A 21,625-nucleotide genomic window follows, 5' to 3' on the forward strand; every position below is an offset into this window, starting at 1 on the left:
ATATTTAAAAAGTATATTCCATCTATTTTAACAACGAAATTCTTTCTTTAGATAAAATCTAGAAACTAAAATCAAAAAAGATTAAATTATATGTTTGAGACAAAATTATTTAAGAAAAATCGATTTCCACAATCAAAATAAGAAATTATACTACTTGGATTAGCTAAATAAAAGTTATACAGTAGGAAAGATGTGGCAGGATAAAAATGTAACCTCGTCTAGCCAAAAGTTTTTAAATGGAATAAATGGTAAAAAAAAGAAACTTAAATCGTGGTTTACTAACACCCGTGATTCCACGGAAATATAAATGATGATGTTTTTAAAAAATACTTTATACAAACTATAGATCTAATTTGAACAGATGTATTTGTTTTGGAAAACGCTTCGTACTACTAAATAAGGTCTGCAAATTTCCAAAAACTGCTTGGAAAAAGTCACAAATACTTTAGTAGCTTTCGGAAAAAGAAATACTGTTTGAAGACAAAAAATGTTGTAAAGACATTATTTTGCAAAAAAATAAATATTCTAGTACTTCGACTCCTTCCCATCACCTATTAAACTTGTGGAAGAATATAGAAACTGGGGTTTGGAGGTCAACATGAAAAAAAAAAATACCTATATATTAAAGGAAGAAGGTACATTTACACGTAGAGGAGTATTTAACTGGAAAAAAAGTCACAGTTGGGACATTAAAAATCAAAGATTAATGTATGGTGGGGTATATTTAGAGATAGTTTGTTAGGTCCTTACGAATTACTAGCAAATTTGAATAGTGACTCGTATTTATAGTTTCTACAAAATACACTTTTCGACGATCTAGAAGATTTGCCACTTAATCAAAGAAGAGATATGTGACTCATACAGGATGGAGCTCCGCATCATTGTCCTTTAATAGTACGGAATTATTTAGCGCACCAATTTCTTCATCGTTGGATTGGCAGAGATAAAGTTCCGTGGCCGCCTAGAACACCCGATGTAATCCCTAAGATTTTTATTTCTAGGGGTATATGAAAACACTTGTATACTCACATTAACTAAATAATCAATCGTCAATCACTAGGGCAGCAAATAGTAAATTCCATTAATAATCAGCCAAACATATTTTTTAAAGTTGGAAGATCGTTTAACGAAAGAATTCATTAAGCTCTTTGAGCTAAATGGGCTTCACATTGAACATTTATTATAAAGAGCTTAGTTAAAATGTGTTATTTGATATTTTCGTGTTATTAAAATGGTTCTTTTATTTAGATTTTAACAAAATAGTTCATTTTGGAACCACATTTTTTTTGAATGTTGAATGCATCTATTTATTTTAAAAAAATTCAATAAATAACATTATATTTTGGTGTTGATGGCGATTAAAATTTCTTTTGCATAATAAACGCAAACCTTTGGCCCAAAAACACCGACATAATTAATACATTAATCAAAATAACTGTGCCGCATCACTTCAGTAAGCACTTCTATTTATCGTATCGAATGAGTACATAGAAAATATTAAATAATAAAAAAATTGCACTAAAATAGCAATTCCGCCAGTGGCGTAGGATACGGAAAGTGTCAACCTTTCACTTTCCCCTGTCGTACGCCTCTGGTAGTAGCCAGAAACGTGTATTTAACAAAATTTAGTAAGGAGTACCTTCATTTCTTGTCAAGTATGACAAGGATATGTCAAATAGTTTTAAAGCAATGGGTACAAATAGTTTTTAAATTTTTAAATAAAACACCCTGCAACTCAGTAAGAAGTCACATTTTATTTGGGTTAAATCTAATATTTTGAGCTCAGGAATCTACAGCTAAATATTTCCAATTATTAATGAAACACCCTGTATATATTTTTTAGACTGGTAATATTAAAAATACAACAAATTACAACGTTTCTTCTCGTAGATGAAACCAACGTAATTTTTGTATGATTAGGTTAGAACTTACATTGACAACAATTGTCAATTACTGTCGGATCCATTTTTTAAATTTCAAAGTCTCCTGATATTGGTGTTGTTTAAAAATGGGCAAAAGAAATATTATCGATAAAAAAATTTATTAAATTATGATTAGATTTTTGAATTCTGGAAAATCAAATTTGGATATTTCAGAAAAAGCTAAATTATTGACATCGATACAAAGAGCATTAAGAAGAACTATTTAAAAAAAAATAGGCGTGCAAATTATATTGAGCTAAGTAGGAGTGATGCTGCTGGACGAATTTCCAGATTGACAAGTCAGTGACAGGCCCACAAGTTGGAATTTATTAAATACAAGTAAATTATTTACGCAATTTGAGAATTCGCAAATATGTTGAGGGCTAAACAAAAGCCACTTTTTACGTCACAACAAAATAAAAATAGAGTAAAATGGACAAAAGAAAGTAAGGATTAAACTTTTTACCAATGGGGTGTGATATAATAGAGCGATGAGTTTAGATTTGAAGTGTGTGGGAGACAGTTGAAGGCGAAAACACTTTGAAACATGAGGCGTTTCATCTTGAGTGTCTTAAAAGAACAGTTAAATTTTCTGCATTGGTAATGATTTGGAGCCGTATGCCGTCTCAATGCATAGTAAAACTTCAAATTATTGAAGTAATTTTAGATACAAGCAAATATTTGGACATTTTGAGTCTTTTTTACCGATTATGGAAGAACATTGGACACCATTACAAAATTTGTCTTCCAACAGGACGGTACAGGATGCTATACTTCTAAAATAGTACATCTTTTAATATATCTTTAGAAATGTGTTTCTAATAGTCCCGAACTATATCGTATAGAAAGTTTGTGACGTAAGATGAAAAAAACTAAATATCCCGCTAGAACTATCATTGAATTGAAGCACAGCTTTTAAGAAATATGGGATTCCTTTACACCAGAATTTTTCCGAGTATTAGGTAAAACCATAGATGTAGTAATAATAAACTAGATGTAGAAATGGGGACCAGAGAATATTATCATGTTGTTCACCAACATAATCAATGCATGTATTACGCTGAGCTATTTTACAATTCCATGGAAAGTGGCCAGCACAGTTATAATTCCCAAATGGAAACCCCTTACCAACCCTGAATCGTATAGACCCATTTCTCTACTGAGCACTCTAGGTAAAGTCTACGAGAGGATCCTTAAGGAAAGACTCGTAGAATTTCTAGACGCTTCAGAATGCATTGGTTGAAGCAACAACTTTCATTTCACAATCACTTAACGAAAGGAAACGCGTCATAGGCATATTACTAGACGTCCAGAAGGCATTCCATCAGGTCTGGCACACAGACCTGATGGAATGATCGAAAAACTATCCACACCCTCTACTTCACAAGCTGGAGTACCCCAGGGCTCAATTCTTGCTCCAATATTATACACAGTTTACAATAGTGACATCCCCCGCCCGCAGCATAGATAGGAAACCCTTCTCCTGTATGCGGATGACACTGCACTCCTCACGTCAGGGCCACACAGAGAGCGTCGACAATTGTCTGTATTCGAAAGAGCTCAAAACTACTTAGACCGAGTTATTAGGTGGTGCAATAAATGGAGAGTGACTATAAATGCCTCCAAAACACAACTAATCTTATTCAAATCCTCCAATTGTCGCGATGTTCATGGCCGAATAACTCTGTTAGGAGAGGACCTTATTCTCAGAAACTCGCTTTCCTATTTGGGGGTTCATTTCAGCAGGACTCTCAACTGGAAAACCGACATTCAATATACCCTAGACAGGGTGAGAAAGAGGTTTAAACTCCTGGCAGTGCTCCCACGCCCCTATTACTCCACAAAAAAAAGAGGAGTACCCCTTCCTTGAAGAGGCGACAGCGTAAACAAGGTAAAACTCTCGATCGAAATGGGGAAAAATAAGTGAAGCCGATTTAGTTTAGTGCGCGTGTTGATAATACAACCGAGAGAGTTAGTTGGCAAATTCCAGTTCTAAAGTTCGGATGTAGAAATATTAGTTTCGATAGGAACTTATGGTTGCCGGTTAGTAAACCAATTACATCAGCCTTTTTCCGTATAAGTCAATACTTTCAAGTATGTTTTCTTCAATTTCAACCCAACTACTGTTTGATTTTGCGGTAAGTTACGCAAGTACTACAAAAGTTCACTGAAGGTGGATTGACTAGTCCGAAACCGTTATGAACTTTCTTATAATCCATTTGGACTATTCAATTTGATGTTTTAATTAAATATATCACTTACAACAGAAGTTTCAATGTTCGGGTTTTTTAGTAATAAAGTTTTGTAAAAACAAATTTTTGAAAAATCTTGGGCCAACTGAGATGAGAAGGTGCTCGTAAATATAAATATCCATACAAACTATAGAAATAGTTTTTAAACATGCTTGAAATTCAAATGGTGTGCTGATAATCTTTAATTATTTTTTTATATTATATTTAATTTTATTATATTTAGAAATTATCCATTAATAATAGTTTATTACAAGCGAAACAGCGATTGCGAGTTTTTAAACAAAGGTTTTGTGAGCATTTGGAAAAAAGTGATTTTTTTGTTCTACCCATTGATCAGTTTTTATCGAGATTCACAGTAATAGTTAATTAATTTGAAACCTTTTTGAAAAGTTCCAAATCGCCCCTTGTTAATAGCAAGTGGAGAACGCGTATAAATAAAAATCGAAAGTTTCCAACCAATGCAATTGCACATTTGAGATCGCATCGGCGAACTAACCACTCATTACGGCGACATCCCGTCCGTCACTCCCTTATTGTACGTTCCAAGTGCAATAACTGCAAATAATTGCATCGGGCAATAGCAAATTGCAATCCACGGATCTACGTGTATCTCGGCTTTGGCGAGTGTGCATTTCAAGTCATACACGCGAATTGCAGTACTTGCAATCGCCGATTGGCGGTCGCGACCACCAATCGCCGCTACGCTTTTATGCACGTGGTGTAATACATGTGCAAGTGATGCACTTTACGTAATGGTTACCCGACTCTTATTTCAATTTTACACCTTAAACACTAATTATATCTCATTAATTAGGATGATCAAGTTATTTCAAATGTATTTAACTCTATATAATACACTCGAAAGGTATAAATTGGGATACATATTTAAATAAACTGTGAAAGAATATACAATAAGGTAAACCTAATAACGGCCCAGTTAAGAAATATTTTATTTAGACGTAAATATTAAGGAAACGAAATAATAGAGAAAATGAATTTAAAGTATATTTGATAGCTTGATGTTTTCTTTATCAAAATAATTAATAAAAAAATGAAAAATGTGTTTTTATTCGCCAAAAAAATAATTGTTTTCACTAAAATCCAAAAAAACTTTAATTCCGGCCTATGTTGAAAAATTAGTGATAATTACGGCCTAATGGTGATTTAATTCCGGTCTGTATATCAAAAAGAGTATCACAAGAAATAACTAGTATATTAGAACAAAAAATGAAGTAAACATCAAGCAAAGAGGAAAGTACTGAGGAAAACTGGACGAGAATTAAAGACATCTTAAAGACTGTTCAAGAAACAAAATTGAGTGCGCTAAAAGCAAGAAAAAAACAAGGGTGGATGACAGAAGAAATACTGAGGCTTATGGATCAAAGAACAGAAGTCAGAAATAAAGATAAAAACGAATACAAGAGGATCCACGCAATAATCAGGCAGAAGATAAGATACGCGAAAACACAATTTCATAGTAAAGAATGTAATGAAATTGAACAATATGAAAAGAAACACGATTCATTTGCATAAGAAATTAAAAGAGGTCGCTGAAAACAAACGGAAACAAGTATCCCAAAGTTTAGAAGACAGAAACGGACACAGAATATTAGACATCAATGAACAGTTAAAAGAATGGGAAAACTACATTTCTGAATTATTTGAAGATGAGAGAGTAGAACACTATACACCGATTGCTATATCAGGTCCATCTATAACAGAAAGTGAGGTTACACGTTCAATACAAACGGCAAAAAATGGAAAAGCACTTGGCCCCAATGAAGTAAGTGCTGAAATTCTGAAGTTTTTGGGAGAAAATGGAATTAAAGCTCTGTGTAATCTCTTTAACAGAATTTATGACACTGGGATATTACCAACTGATTGGTTAAAGTCACAATATTTGTCACAATACCTAAGAAACATCGTCCAAAGACATGCGGTGATTATCGGACAATAAGTCTCATGAGTCACGTTTTGAAGATCTTCCTGCGAGTAATACACAGCAGAATTTACACGCTGTTAGAGGACAGAATTACCAATACTCAATTTGGGTTTGGGAGTGGTTTGGGTACAAGAGAAGCCTTGTTTAGTATACAGGTGCTAGTACAGAGATGCAGAGATATAAATCAAAACGTGTACATTTGTGCAATCAATTTTGAAAAGGCTTTTGACAAAGTCCGACATAACAAAATGCTAGAAATATTGGAAACAACTGGATTGAACGATAAAGATCTACGAATAATTACAAATCTATACTGGCATCAAGTGGCAAGAATAAAGGTTGAACAAGAACTGTCGGATGAAATAGATATAAAAAGAGGAGTGAGAAAAGGCTGTATATTGTCGCCTTTACTTTTTAACTTTATTTAAGGAAATATTTAAGGAAGCCTTAATGGAGACAACCGAAGGTATTATTGTGAATGGAGTAACCGTCAACAATATTAGATATGCCGACGATACCTTAGTGCTTGCTAATTGCGGACAAGACCTTCAAAATCTAATGAACAAAATAAAACAGACTTGTGATCAGTATGGATTAAAACTCAACGTTAAGAAAACTAAATATATGATAGTTAGCAAACAAAATTATATACAGGATGACGGTATAAAAGTCGGAGATGGTACACTGGACAGAAAAGAGAAACTCGTGTACCTCGGCAGTAATATCAATGAGAGCTGGGATCCAACCGCAGAAATTAAAAGCCGAATAGAACAAGCCCGAGCTGCCTTTGTAAAAATGAGAAACGTACTTTGCAGTCACGATCTTAGCATTGACCTTAGAGTTCGAATGACATCTTGCTACATCTTTCCTGTCCTGCTCTATGGAGTGGAAGCGTCGACTTTAACTGAGGCTATCCTTAGACGCCTGACAGCCTTTGAGATGTGGGTATACAGACGACTACTGACAATAAGCTGGGTCGACAGAGTTAGAAATGAGGAGGTTCTTAGACGGCTGAACCAAACAACACAACTGGTCAATATAATAAAGAAACGCAAGCTGGAATACTTCGGTCACATTATGAGACACCCTGAAAAATATGATCTTTTACATCTGATCATTCAGGGAAAGATCCAAGGTAATCGTGGTCCTGGTAGAAGAAGAACATCATGGTTGAAAAATCTAAAGCAATCGTATGGAAAATCAACTACATCGTTATTTAGAGCTGCTAGTAGGTATAAAAAGTACATAAACATAAAAACATATTTTTTATAATAAAAGAGGCATAGAAAAACTAAATAAAATAAAACGATGTACATACGTAATACATTTTGAACATAAAAAACAACAAAAAATAGTTTCATAAGTTACTTAGCAACAGTTTTTTCATTTATTACATAAGAGCAAAGAGCTATGAAGGACCTACAAATTATTTATCTCAGGTACAGAAAAAACACCCCTTCTCTTAATGTACTGAAGCGGTGCAATTAAACAAACAATTTTTTGACAATGATAACCTATTTTTCCATAGCTTTGATTTTGAATTTATCTTCTCTTATTTCTTTTACCACTCCTGGAAAATGTTTATCCTCATAAACTACAATGACATAGTCGCCCACCTTTAAACCCATAGAATTGTTAGCTGTCGGCTTTCTAGTTCTTTCACCTGTTTTTCTCCCAGAACCAACATTTTTGTTTAAAATTTCATTTTCTTTTTTATTTGCTCCATCTTTTTCTCCTCTTTGTTTTTCTTCATTCTCAATGTTTAGGTTTAATTTCATAGCTTTTGGAAATTTTAATTTTTTCTGTTCTCTTACCATCAGATTCTGCATTTTTCTCCATCTGTATGTTGGGTACTTTTTTCTTTTTCTTCAAGCTTTTTTTTTCCTTACTTTCTTTTCATTTTTTTCAGCTTCTACTCTTCTCTGGCACTTGCAAAATAAAACGCATTTTTAAGTGGCGTTGAAAATTTTGGAGGAGTGATAAACTAGGATTAAGCAGAATTTATGGGAGACTGATTTTCAAAATAGGTTCAGAAATCATGAACTATTTTGCGGCATTGAGCTTTGACAGATCGGAATATAGCAACATCAAGCGGCTGCATGATATGTATCGAATTTGGAACCAGTGCTACCAAAACAATTCCATTTTCATGACAAAATTCGCTCAATGCCAGAGATATATGACTAATATGTTCATAAAAAAAAACCACGACAGGTAGCTTAATGTATTTTTCGTTCAACCATTTATTAAAATAGTTTGCGACATACTCATAAAACGTTTCTGTATTCATCCATCCACTTTCACTGTATCCGATACCCCAACCTATTAGCATAGTTGGAACTAAATGTTTTGGTAGCCTTGTAGAGGGAAACAAAACCATTGGGGGTGGGATATCTCCACTAGCGGATATGGTTGCTAATACGGTCAGACATTCTTTTTCGTCGTTAACAGTTCTATTATATACAGTTTTAGATCCTCTTTTAACTAACGCTTATTTGTATTTTACGATTAGTTTTTCCTCATCACTAGTTAAAACTGGTTGTCTTCCAATATTTTCGGGTACGTACTTTTGCATTTTTATCTTTCAATGTACTTTTTGGTATACAATACATCTTGGATGCTTTATAGGCAGACATGCCAGTTTTCCTGTCACTTAGGGTCCGATCCAGTAGATCTTGTGAATATTTTTTTCTTTGCATTGGCTTAGGCTTTAGTTCTGACCATTATTCTAGAAAAAAAATTAAGTGTGAATAATTGAGAAGATAACATTGCTAGTCATGATAGATAACGTCAGGCTAAATTTGGGTTAGGCCGAAATTGAAGCACATGCGAAATATGTATAATAAAATCCGCCATGAATAAAATAAAATTATTTTAATGTTTTTTTGTAAATAATTAATTGTCAGACTATATAGTTTAACTTGAGTAAGTTACAAACAAAATTAATTTTTTACAATTAGAAATAACCACCTGACTTTCATAGTTGTAAACTTCCTTTTTTGCTTTTATAGAAAAAATAGTATGGGACGGAAGTTGAGTACGTTTTACAAAATTACAATTACAAAAAAATTATAAATAATAATACACCGTACACACCATACATTAATAAAATTATAAATAAAATGCTAGAGGCTGCTTTTTTTATTAAAAATGTTTTCCTGCTCTTAAAAATTTAAAAGCAAGAACTGGATAATGAGGGCCCGAGTTTTACAACAGTAACTAAAAAATTGATACAGTCTAAATAATTATACCAATACTGTTTTTGCAAAATGCTCAAAAAACACAAATCATTAACTTCGCAAAAAAAGAAAGTTTTACAAGGTCTAAAACCACCGCTGCTGGGAGGATTATAAATTTCATTTACCAAATGTAGAAGGATGTGTGGCAAAGGCGGATCCAGGACCAATTTTCAGGGAGAGGGAGCATGAACTCTTTTTGGGGGATAACGGGGGGTCTGGGGAAATTTTTTTTAAAATTAGGGAAAAAATGGTGAGTTTTAAGGGACTTTTTACACACTTTTAAGTGCCATAAAGGCATTCAAAACTTATCTAGTTATTATTAATTACCGTTAATATTAACGATATTAAAGTATTTTTATTTATCTAGTAACGAAAAGTTAATTTTAAACTAAAACTCCATGAAGTCCAACAAGTGCAAAGAAAAAAATGTAGCTTAGTTTATGAAATTACAATAGCGAATTAAATACTTTAATGTTTCTGTGAACATGAAGGAGGTAAAGATCCGTGAGTCGGGTGTCCCCCATCCTTGTCCTCAGCCAAGTCTTCAATCTTCTTAACGTAGAAAAGGACCTCTCTGCTGTAGCCACACTGACTAAAAAATAATAAAATGTATATTTAACGTCTGTAATATTCTTCTGGGCCCCCTGGATGATTGGCTCTCTTAGTCTGTCTACCCACAAACCTAGGTAACTTCACTTTAACGTCCAATTCGTTTGCTAATTCTTCAACTTTGGAAAAGATCTTACTAAAACTTTCTTGGCAGTTAGATCTTCTATCTTTCAAAGTCGACATGGTATGGAAAACAGCCTTAGTCGCCAGGTTAGCATCAAGAAATTTTGTTTTTAGAAGTCGGCTTAGTGGCAATATTAATTTTAGTATGTCAATCATGACATCATTGACACTAGAAATGTAGAAACTCAGGTGTACATAAAGAATTAAGCAAAGTTGATGCAAGTGTAGCAGTCTTGGGATCCTTCCATGTTGAGATAGATGTTAGTGGTTCAATTATATATAAAATGCCAGATCTGAATTGGATTGGGCTTTCATGGCGCTCAACCCATCTTGTTTCGCATAAACTTATTAAATTTTGTCCGAGTTTCAGTTTTAAAACCTAATTTTCTCTTGGCTGACATGTTAAAAAAATGATATTACTGACTTCATTGTTCCCATTGTGTTTCTGATGGATGATATGTTAATAGAAGTTGAAAAGGAATTGTTTAAAATATGATTCAGGCAAGGACATCTAACTGCATTTGAATACCTCACTCTAAAAAGGTTACAAACAGCAAAATCGCTTTTTTACAGAAAGTGAACAAAAAAATAGAAAGTTTCCCTGTTACAATAAAATTTTTTATACGTTTATATGATGCTTATACATATTGTTAAAGATTGATATGATTTATTTTTTTTTTTAAATTTACTTTGATACTATTAGACAGTATTGAACTTTTTCAATCTAAAAACGTTACACATGCCCATATGTAACGTTTTTACATTCAATCTAACTAATGATACAAAGCTGCCATCCGCCAATTATTGATCTGGCCTACACACCTATCAGACCATACTATAAGTTTTCTCTCCTGATGTCGACCCAGGATTTCAAAATTATTTTAAATGTAGAGAAATAATGCGGAGGAAATTTCCCCTTATCCCCGTTTTCCTACACTTTCATGCCAAACACACATTGTTGATCTATTCTTCCCCATATTATAAATACAAAAAGTTATAATTAGAATATTGTCTCAAGTAATAGACATCTGAATAGCTAAGATTAGGAGTAAAAAGGACCTGTTGCAAATCAACGCAGAGAACAACCAAATTTTCATTTTCAATAGCTGCCTGTGTATCTTCTGCCAACGTTTTATAAGCCTTTTCTGCTTTTCTTTGGTGCAGTTCTGAAATTGTAGCTTCTTTAACTCTTCATTATTCCGGCTTGCAACCATTTGTATATAAAATGTGTCACAAACTTTACATGTATCAGATCTGGAAACACCAAAGTTAAATTTGTAATGAAAAATTGACCTATAGGTACAAGTGTAATTGCACCCTTGTGGTATCTGGAAAATGGTTTTCTTGGCAAGGAAAAGAAGAAATATGCGTAATAACAAGCTTTTGATCTACATCAGGAATATTTCGTGGTCTATTGTTATGTTTACCGCGACCATCGTCGATGCTGAGACCTTGCTTGACTTTACTTGCAAGAATCTGCAATCGCCGCCGAGTTAAATTCAAAACAGATATAATTTGTTTTTGACATACCTGCTGCCATTGTGAAGCAATAATATTTACTGGAAGTGAATACTTGATAGTACATTGGCGTTTGGATATATCTTCAGGCACAATCCTTCGTTTAGGTTCTCTTAACTCCATACATTCTGCAAGAAACCGCTGCTGCTCATTATAAGAATACTGGTAAAAACGATTAAATATATCAACTTTTATTTCTGGTTAAGCACGGAACAACCATCATAGTTACAAGTTAACGAACAAGTTGAATCCTAAAACATTGTATACAACAAAACGCAGGAAAAAAATTTAAGGTTAGAGTATACACATGTAACGTTTTTAGACTGACCTCATTTGGACACTGTTTTTCGGCTTTTACAATATTTTTGTGGCCCATATAACTTTTTTCACTATCCTTTAACCTTTTATTCTTTACCTGCTGCCATTGGTCATAGTGTATTTTTCGTTTTTTACCTTTATTTGCCTTTTTTAAAACACTACACATTAGAGAAATAGACGCCATATTTCTTACATATGTAACCTTTTTACACTGACCTCAAATTTCAGTACTAAAACTTATAATAGTTTAATTAAACTAGCGACTAAAGGATAGTACCACTGTATATTAAACTGCATAAGTAACCATTTTACATTGAAACATCACTTTATGAAAAATTGTCAGTTGCAACGTTTTTAGAGGGAACCCTTAATTTGTTGCGACCTTTTTTATTTCTGTTACTACACCGATTGCTTCAGAGCTCATTACGCTACAACTGTCAGTACCAATTCCTACACATTTCTTCGGATCCAAGTGCAGTTTTTTCAACAAGTTTAATACTATTTTTCCCAAGGCTTCTCCTGTCAGGCGTTGTTCTTCCCCTCTTTCTCAATTTTCACTAATTATTTTTATGTTCTCATAAGCGTCAATGAACTTGACAAAGTCTTCACGAATGTCGTTATTGTGTATGTATCTCAAATTTAGAGAAAGCTGTTCCACGTGGGATAGGTCGGTCTTTTCTTCAAATATGACAGAGTAATAATTTACACTTTGAACCTGATTAATTTGTTCAAATATTTTTTCACATGTTATCAGTTGATTTTGACTGGTGCTAATGTATGCTGCTCGGGAAGATCCTGTGAATAGATGTTGTTTAAGAGTCTCATCTCCTGATGCAATTTTAAACCTTAACAATTCCCTGAAATTTCCCTCATTGCTAGGTCCAGCATCTTCGGAAGGATGGAAGGATGATAGGTTAACTCACTTTTTATCTCGTTCAGCACAAACTCTACTACTCTCAGAACTAAAAACATTTTCCCCACGGCAAGCGGGATATGTGTTTGAAACTAAAAACATTTGTTAAACTACAAATATTTAAATTTATATTTTTTAAATTCTCCCAGAAATGACTCTATGGTTATACACAAGGGTTATTAGACCAATGATAACCTATGAGTCTATGACGTGGTGGACAAAACATAGCAAATGGGAGCAATATGGCTGCTAAGTGATACACAAAGGCTAGCATGTCTGTATTTTACGGGGACCATAAAAACAATTCCTGCAGCGGCGTTGGAAGTATTGCTAAATCTTCCACCCTTTCTTTTTTTAGACAGCGCGAAGCCAGTTTTGTGATGCACAGATTAATAAATAGTCAGCAACACATAAGCCAGGCGCATAGTGAACAGCTACGAGGTATAGCTTTGACAATAAATTCAAAATTATTATTCAAGGCAGGGAAGACTGGAAGAAGGTGTACTCATGAAAACGAAATCTACTTGCTATACTGATGGCACAAAAACAAGCAAGTGATACATTTATATTTTCTGGTAAGTCTATCTAAGGATGCCACAGTTTTCCAGTTGTAAATAATGGCAATCTATCACTGCGTGGAGGGAAAAGAAAGGCCGAAAAGAACGCACTTTGCAATTGCCATCTTCACAGATATCTAAGCAGAGCTTAAGACCCTCAATTCTGTATAAGTAAATTCTAAGCTAGTATGAGATCATATGGGTACCCTAAATCAACTAGGAGATCCTAGTAGGTTTACGGTAACCTGGTACCAGGGCACAAAGGTCATAATTTCACGCCTCTATTCCATAAAGACCAGTTTTTATTCTTAAAAGCATACTTCTGGCTTCCCCAATACTAATACGGATTACTCTGTAATGACCCCAATTCTCATTAAGTTGTATTCCAAATACGTGAAATTCTGAAGTCTTTCTGTTTTAATGTTTATGAAGACACAATAATAAAGGCTAGAGCAAATTTCAACAAAATGAGAAGAGTTCTATGTACCAGGGATTTAAAACTGGAACTAAGAGTTAGGTTGGCGAGGTGCTATGTTTTTTCGACCTTATTTTATGGAATGGAATCTTGGACCTTGAATGCTACATCAACGAAAAAACTGGAATCATTTGAGCTGTGGGTGTACAGAAGAATTCTGAAAATATCATGGACAGAACACGTCACAAACAAAGAGGTTCTGAGAAGAATGAACAAAGAAATGGAAATTTTAAATTCAATAAAAACAAAAAAATTGGAATATCTCGGACATATTACACGTGGAGAGAAATACACCTTGCTCCAACTGATCATGCAGGGAAAGATCCAAGGAAAGAGAAGCATAGGGAGGCGTAGAATGTCATGGCTGCGCAACCTGAGAGAGTGGTACGGATGTACATCAAATGAACTTTTCAGAGCAGCCGTCTCAAAAGTTCGAATAGCTATGATGATTGCCGACCTCCGCCGCGGAGATGGCACTTGAAGAAGAAGAATAATTAACATTGGGATTATTGCTGTTTATTATGGTTTTCGTTTTACAAAACACGTTAATTACACATTAAACCCCGTGATTTGGTTAATTACATTCAAATTCTTCTGTAATATCTGTAATTAGGACAGTATTAACAGCACCTCGGATATTGTCGATAAATATTTCGTTAATAAAATAAGAAAAAAATCTCCTCATAGAAAAACGATGAGTTGTGTATGTTCTAGGAAGAAAAGCCGGACTAATTAAACGATGACAACTGTGCGAGAAAATGGAACACGATTTGAGCGTTGCAACATGGAATATTCGAATCTTGTATAGATTAGGAGATCTCCAAAATCTCGTAAACGAAATAGATAGATACAAAATAGACATAATTGCCATAAAAGAAGTGAGGCGGATTGTAAACCTGTAAGAGCGTAAAACATATAATAAGATATTTTGGAGCTATTAGTCCCAGAATGTATATTTCATGACTTAAAGGACGTTTTTTCATATATAGCCTAATTAATACGCATGCCTGGACAGAGAAAAAAGATGAAGATAAAAAAGACTTTTGTGATGAATTAGAGTCTGCATATCATTTATGCAAAAAAAATGATATAAAAATAATTTATGAAGACCTAACCGCAAAAATGGGAAGAAAACAGCAATTATACCCAATAGAAAAGCACAGTCTCCATGAATAATTAAATGACAATGGCAATAAGTTAATACACCTAGCAAGATAACTTAACATGGCGATTGCCAACACATACTTCACTCAAAAAGATGTTCACAAATATCCGTACAAATTCCTGGAAATCACCAGAAATTAAAAGACAATAAATATGATCGATTATGTTATTGTAGACTGAAGACACCAATCGAATATAATAAACGTCGCACCAGGAGGGAAGAAAATGCAGATGCTAACCACTATCTGGTCGAAAGAATGGTGAGGGCCATAATTTCAAATATCGAAAAGGAAAGAGGTTCTAAACATGAACGATATAATATAGGAGGACTCAAAAATACTAACAAAAATAGAGAATATAAAGAAAATATACACATCCAACTAAAAACGGACTAAACCACGAAAACATAAATGAGGAATGGGAAGCAGCTGAAAAAGTACTAGACATAGAAGGTAAACAAAAAAAAACAACAACGAATGACTGGTTTGGCGCATAATTCAAGATTATAACAAAAAAACCAGAGCATATTTGCTGATGCAACGGGGGCACAGAACCCGACAAGCAGAGGAGGAATATAAACAACCACGTAAAGAAGAAAAGATAATTCACTGAAGAAACAAGAGAGAAAATATGAAAAAAGAACTTCAAGAACTACAAGAACTAAGCAAGCCAACAGAGAAAAAAAAGTTTTACAGAAACTGAACAAAAACAGAAAATAAACAGAACATCAAGAAATACTAAAAAGATGGACTGAATAGTTTAAAGGAAGGCTTGAAGGATATAGGAGGGATTCGAACCCTGTTATACCATTAGATCAAGCAGACAACAAAGAAAAGAAAAAAAACACCAACAATAGCAGAGATTAGAACAGAAATAGATAAATTAAAGAACAATAACTCACCAATACACCAGAACAATACAGACGAAATATTAACGGTAGGCGGCCATTAGAATGAGAGAGTAAAAAGATATTCTTACTTGGGAACGATAATCACAGAAAATAACGATTATACTGCGGAAATAAGAGTCAGAATTGAAAAAAACCCATGCCAACTTCGTGAAAATGAAAAGATTTTAAATAGGTAAAAGAAATAAATTAGACTTACTCACTTTAATTTTACTACCCAAAACGACCGGTTTCGCTTTCTAAAATTTGCAAAGCATCCTCAGGTCAAGCGGTACAAAGTACATTAAATGCTGAAATTATAAAAAGCCCATATTAGGATGCTGTCTTATAAAGATACAGATCAAAAAAGTTATAGTAATTATGCCAATATTACATGTCTGTGTTTATTAATATGCATAAAATTGCTTTAGCAGACAAAGTAACAACCCACAAATTGGTAAGAGATAATCCATTGAATTGTAATAAATTGGAAATAAACAAAATACTACTTACATGCCGGTACAAGAGTTTTTATATAATGATTGGTGATACATAGTTCAAACTATCCCGTATTGCTGATAATGGGTGATCTTCGGTCAATGTTGTAACTGACTGACAATTAAGGAGGAAGTTTCTTGAGGGGAGAGATGTTAACTGATGATATAGGAGTAATATATATGTTATTGTTTGTTGAAAGAAAGAGTGATATTTTATATTATTTAAATTATTAAAGTTATTTATATTTATTAAAGAGATATATTTTTTAAATGTGTGTTAAATTATTGAAATTTTTACAGAAAAGAGGACAGTAATATGACAATGAACAGTTCAGATGTTGTTATTAATCGGAAGACATTTATGAGTTTTATAAAATTTTAAAATCATTCCTGTTCCGAGGCATAATCCTGTTTCTATGAGCTGTACGGTTTTAAAGTCTATCAGTAGGGTGCTAACCTGGCCTTGAAAGTCAAGAATTTATAAAGCCAGTGTAAGACCAATAATGACATATGCCTCAGAAACAAGACCCGACACAGAACCAACGCAAAGGCTACTAGAAACGGCAGAGATGAGAGAACTGAGAAGAATTACAGGAAATACGCTGAAAGGTCGAAAGAGAAGTGAAGACATTAGAAGAAAAGTAACGTACAGTGTATAAAATTAAACGACACAAAATAAAAAATTAAAGAGAAAGAAGTATCGGACGACCGTGCAAAATATGGAGTGACAATCTTCCATAGAGGTAGTAATCCGCCAATGAACAAGCATCATTGCTTATAAAGAGGAAGAAGAAGAAAAAGAAGAAGATAAAATTTTGACAATCTTTACAAATTGAATCTTAAAGTGATAGATATTTTTTTAATTTTTTTACTTCTCATTTAATGTCTATATTTTGTTAGTTATTATGCATGCAGTATGTAATTTAAACCTGCTTAGAGTAAATATATGCTGACTAGAAACGAATTAATCGAGAGTAGTGAATCGATGTCAAGAATCGCTATTCTATCGCTAATCGCGATGACGCCATCTTGTGGCGCTAGTTCCGTGACGCTCGCCTCAGCATTTTACTGTAGAGAAAAAAAATAATACATTGCCAGTATAGAAGCTTCGCTGCAATATTAATAATATAGGGAGCCATGTGGAGAAAGTTGAAAGAAATGAAGGAATGTAGTTTACTAATAAATGATTATTTATACGCTTCATGATAACCTATTTAGCTAAGTTTATTAAAGACCAATTGAATCACTTTTTTAAAATCCTAAGTAACTCAGTCCCCTTTTTTCTACATTACGTTTATCTCCAATATTATACATAAGCCTTACATAAGCACTTGTGATCTCCTGTCTCTCGTCACGTAATCTAAATACGTTATATAGTTTTACATCTTTTATATTTTGTATTTCTATTTTTATTGATCGAATTTGTTCGTTGGTGAGTCTGTCTACATAAATAGATATTTTGAGTTCTTTTAAACTACTTATGTAGTATTGACTGTTGTTTGTATTATCCTTGTTGTACTAGAATTCAAATACAAATATTAGCAATTCTGTGTGCTCCTGACCTGAGGCATAGAGGCATATATATATATATATATATATATATATATATATATATATATATATATATATATATATATATATATATATATATATATATATATATAAGGTCAGTTCTTCCGTCAATCATGATTCCCCCCCCCCTACCATTAATTCACCACCTCTGTATGCAAACACTTCTTGAAGATGTCGTAATCGTTCTCCATTTCCGGGTCGTCTCCAAACTCTTGTCCGGCGAGAATCTGGATGAAATCCATATCTAGACTCGTCACTAAACGTGGCCCAGTCATTGTCAGTCCAATTCTGAAACTCTTGACACCAGGTTAATCTTGCAGCGCGATTGCCTCTAGATAGAGGTGGACATGTCAGTGGTCGCTGACTACGAAGATTGGCTTCATGGAGACGATTCCTCACAGTACTGCTGCTAATTGTTACATTACGTGCAAGCTGTAATTCATTAACCAGCTCGGGTGCTGTGATTGTTGGCTGTCTTCTGGCATTTAAAATTAAATATCGGTCTTGATCGACGGTTGTAGAGCGACCACGTCCTGGATGTTGCTCGGTTGGACTCCCAGTGTCTCTAAACCGACGCCACAAACGACTTACGACGCTTTGGGAGACACCCAGCTGGTCAGCAACTTGAGTTTGTCGCATACCAGCTTGAAGGAGGCCCATGGTTCTATTCATCTCGTCCAACGTTAAATGTTGTCGTTGCATGGTAAAAAGACAATATCTTTAACTCACCTATTAAGAAAGAATGTTATAGGTTTTTTTGGTGTACCATGAAGTAGTTATAGTGCTGTTTTCTCTATGTAAGGTCAGGTCCAGAAAATTAATTTGACAATTTTTTTCAACTTCTAATGTGATATTTAGTTTTTGGTGAAAGTTATTGAATTAATTTAGTAAAATATCCATTTTATCCTGAGGTCGCTGAAGGTCAATGTATTCAAGTAGTTATAACCTCTATCGTATATGGTACATACGCACGATCTTTTATGTAAGTTTTTTACTTTTATTGTTTCAATCCATATTAATACTAGTATATTGTAAATTTAACTTGTTTTCACAAATTTAATGCAATGATTACAAAAAATGTACTTTTTGGCAATAGGGCTACCAGAAAAACTTATTTTAAATTCGATAATCCAAAACATGTCGGAAGCACTTAGAAATATGATTATAGGTAGTGATTCGAGTGATAAAGAAAATTTTATAGACGATAGACGTCAGTAACATTGATAAAGTTGAGGCTTTCCAGTATCGTGAAGGGATTCTGAGTCGGAACAAAATGCAGTAGAATCTGGGGCCGAAGTTGAGATTGAAACAACTTGGCTTTGTGAAGCATTTCAGAGAAAAAAAGGTTAAAGCAATTTATTCTTGCTAATCGCATAAAACTCAATTATACCAATATACTGACAGTATTTATTTTAAATTTTTATTTTTAAGCTACTGAAAATAAATTTATGTTTCTTGAGTACCTTATTACAACAGAAATATAGAGATTTTTACTTCTATAATGATTTTTTGTGCAACAATATTTTAGAATAGCCCTCTATAGATTTAAATAAATATTATAAATTAATGTTATTTTCCATTATTGCTTAAAATATTATAGCTAAAGACGCGTATATCGGAGATGAACGCGACTGTTCTAATTACTTTGGTGGACGCACCTATCGGGAGGTTGATCCGATTGCATTAAGCTTACTTCTTACTCCTGACTAGTTGTCCAGATATTTTGAACCTCTGATTAACACGTTCGCGGACAGTATGGCATAACAAAGTGTTCCCAGAAAAGCACATCTTTTAAGAACGTCAGTTTATCGAAAATAAAATTAAAATTAGTTAAACATGATTTATTATGAATACAACATAAATTTTTGACAAAAAAATGTGAAATGTTAAATACGGTCTTGTACCTAGAAAAGTATATTTTTGTAAGCTGCATACACGACGGCGTTTCCGGTCACACGAAAATGAGAGGGAAGCTGGCCTGCTGGGGAACGTTTTACAAAGGTACTTGGTCTCCTTTTATTTGGATTTGGATTTTAAAGTACAATGTGTGCATCTCAAATGGTTGGATTTATTTGGATCTCTTCGGTTTGGTATTTTATCGAGAAAGTGCATTTCAGAATAAGTGTTTCTGTTTGCTATTTGTTGATCAGATCGTTGCCTTTTACCACCATGTAATGATCCAGTCTTCACCAAGTTTCTTCCATCATGCTGATCTTTATCAATTCCCAAAAATAGTCTTTTACGTTTTTCATTTAGAAATGTCTCGTAAATGGAACATTACTGTCTTATACAATTTAATACTTTTTCTCGGAGATGAATAATAACTAATCATCTGGTCAATGCGGTCAACGCCGGATATAAACTTGTTGTAATTGGCTACTTCCTCAGGTTTTACTTTTTCAACGCCATACCTGTTTTTAGCAGTACTCAATTTGGGATGATATTTCGTGGTAATGCAAAGAAGATCCCGTCTATCCATCTATTTTAAAACGTATACTTGACCACATTGGCTCCAACGGTGTTCAACTTTCTTTAACCTTTTACGATTGCCGCAGGATTTCTTTTCCGATCTTCTCGTAAACTACCAGCTGCATGAGTGTCTAGACGAATAAGAACCTTAGAAAGGGAGAGGCTATTATAAAAGTTATTCATGAAGATATGATGTCCACGATCTAAGTATAACTCCACCAGAGAAAGAACAAATTGATCAATTTTTGGTACACCAGTCGCTTTAGTTGTTTTTCCAGAATATATTTTTAAATTTAGCACGTAACCATCGGTGGTACAGAGTAAAATTTTATTCCGTACCTAGCGCTTTTACTTTTAATATACTGCCAAAAGCTCAACCGACTGCAAAATAGCAGTAGTAACTCGTCTAAGGACAAACTTTCTGGAAAACAACGGCACTTCTAAAGTTTGATATTAATCTAGTCAAAAGTGGTATAAGCTTTAGTAGTTTGCCATCATGATGTTCGTCAATCTGTCCGTAAGAGCGACTAAAACACCTTAGAAATTTTTCAAAACGTATTTAAGAAATATGAAGGGCTGTAATATAATGGATCCATAGATTACCTTTCTCTTTTAAGGACATTTTGAGTGACTGTAAGATACACAGAGCTAGGAATACCTTGAGTTTGAGTTTAGTTACTGGTTTAATAGAACTCTATCTATAATTTCGTATGTGTGGTCTTTTGGTATTCTTCATAATGTCAGCAGAGGCATTCAGAGAAGTGACAATCATGTTCATAACGTCATCATCCCAGAACTTTCCAAAACATTCGTCTGTACTCGGTGTATTTTCAAACACATATTGGATACCACTACCAACACTATCAAATTCAAAATCAGAAGTATCTGTTGTGGTATCAGACCACATATCCTCGGTTGGATCCAAATCAAGGTCACTAACAATGTCATCCGCATTACTTATATCGCCTCTAATAAGGTGCTGCCCACGGAGTCACCATTATCATCACCACGATAATTAGGGTCTAAAATGTTATCGTCAATACTAAATGCCTCAGGCTTTGAGTAAGCGTCATCAGATGTAGTTGATCCTGTACTGACTTTTTGCATCAGTTGCAAAAGCCTTTGTATGCATTTGTGATCCATTTTGCCTAATCGCAATGTCGATAAAT

The 21,625-nt window shown here is 33.9% G+C and overlaps 1 pseudogene; it reads right to left on the reverse strand.

Annotated features, from left to right (window-relative positions):
- Positions 1 to 12,290: 12,290 nt before the first annotated feature.
- Positions 12,291 to 21,363, reverse strand: LOC140433647 (zinc finger MYM-type protein 1-like; annotated as a pseudogene).
- Positions 21,364 to 21,625: the final 262 nt, after the last annotated feature.

Source organism: Diabrotica undecimpunctata, chromosome 2, assembly GCF_040954645.1.
Source record: "Diabrotica undecimpunctata isolate CICGRU chromosome 2, icDiaUnde3, whole genome shotgun sequence".
NCBI lineage: Eukaryota > Metazoa > Arthropoda > Insecta > Coleoptera > Chrysomelidae > Diabrotica > Diabrotica undecimpunctata.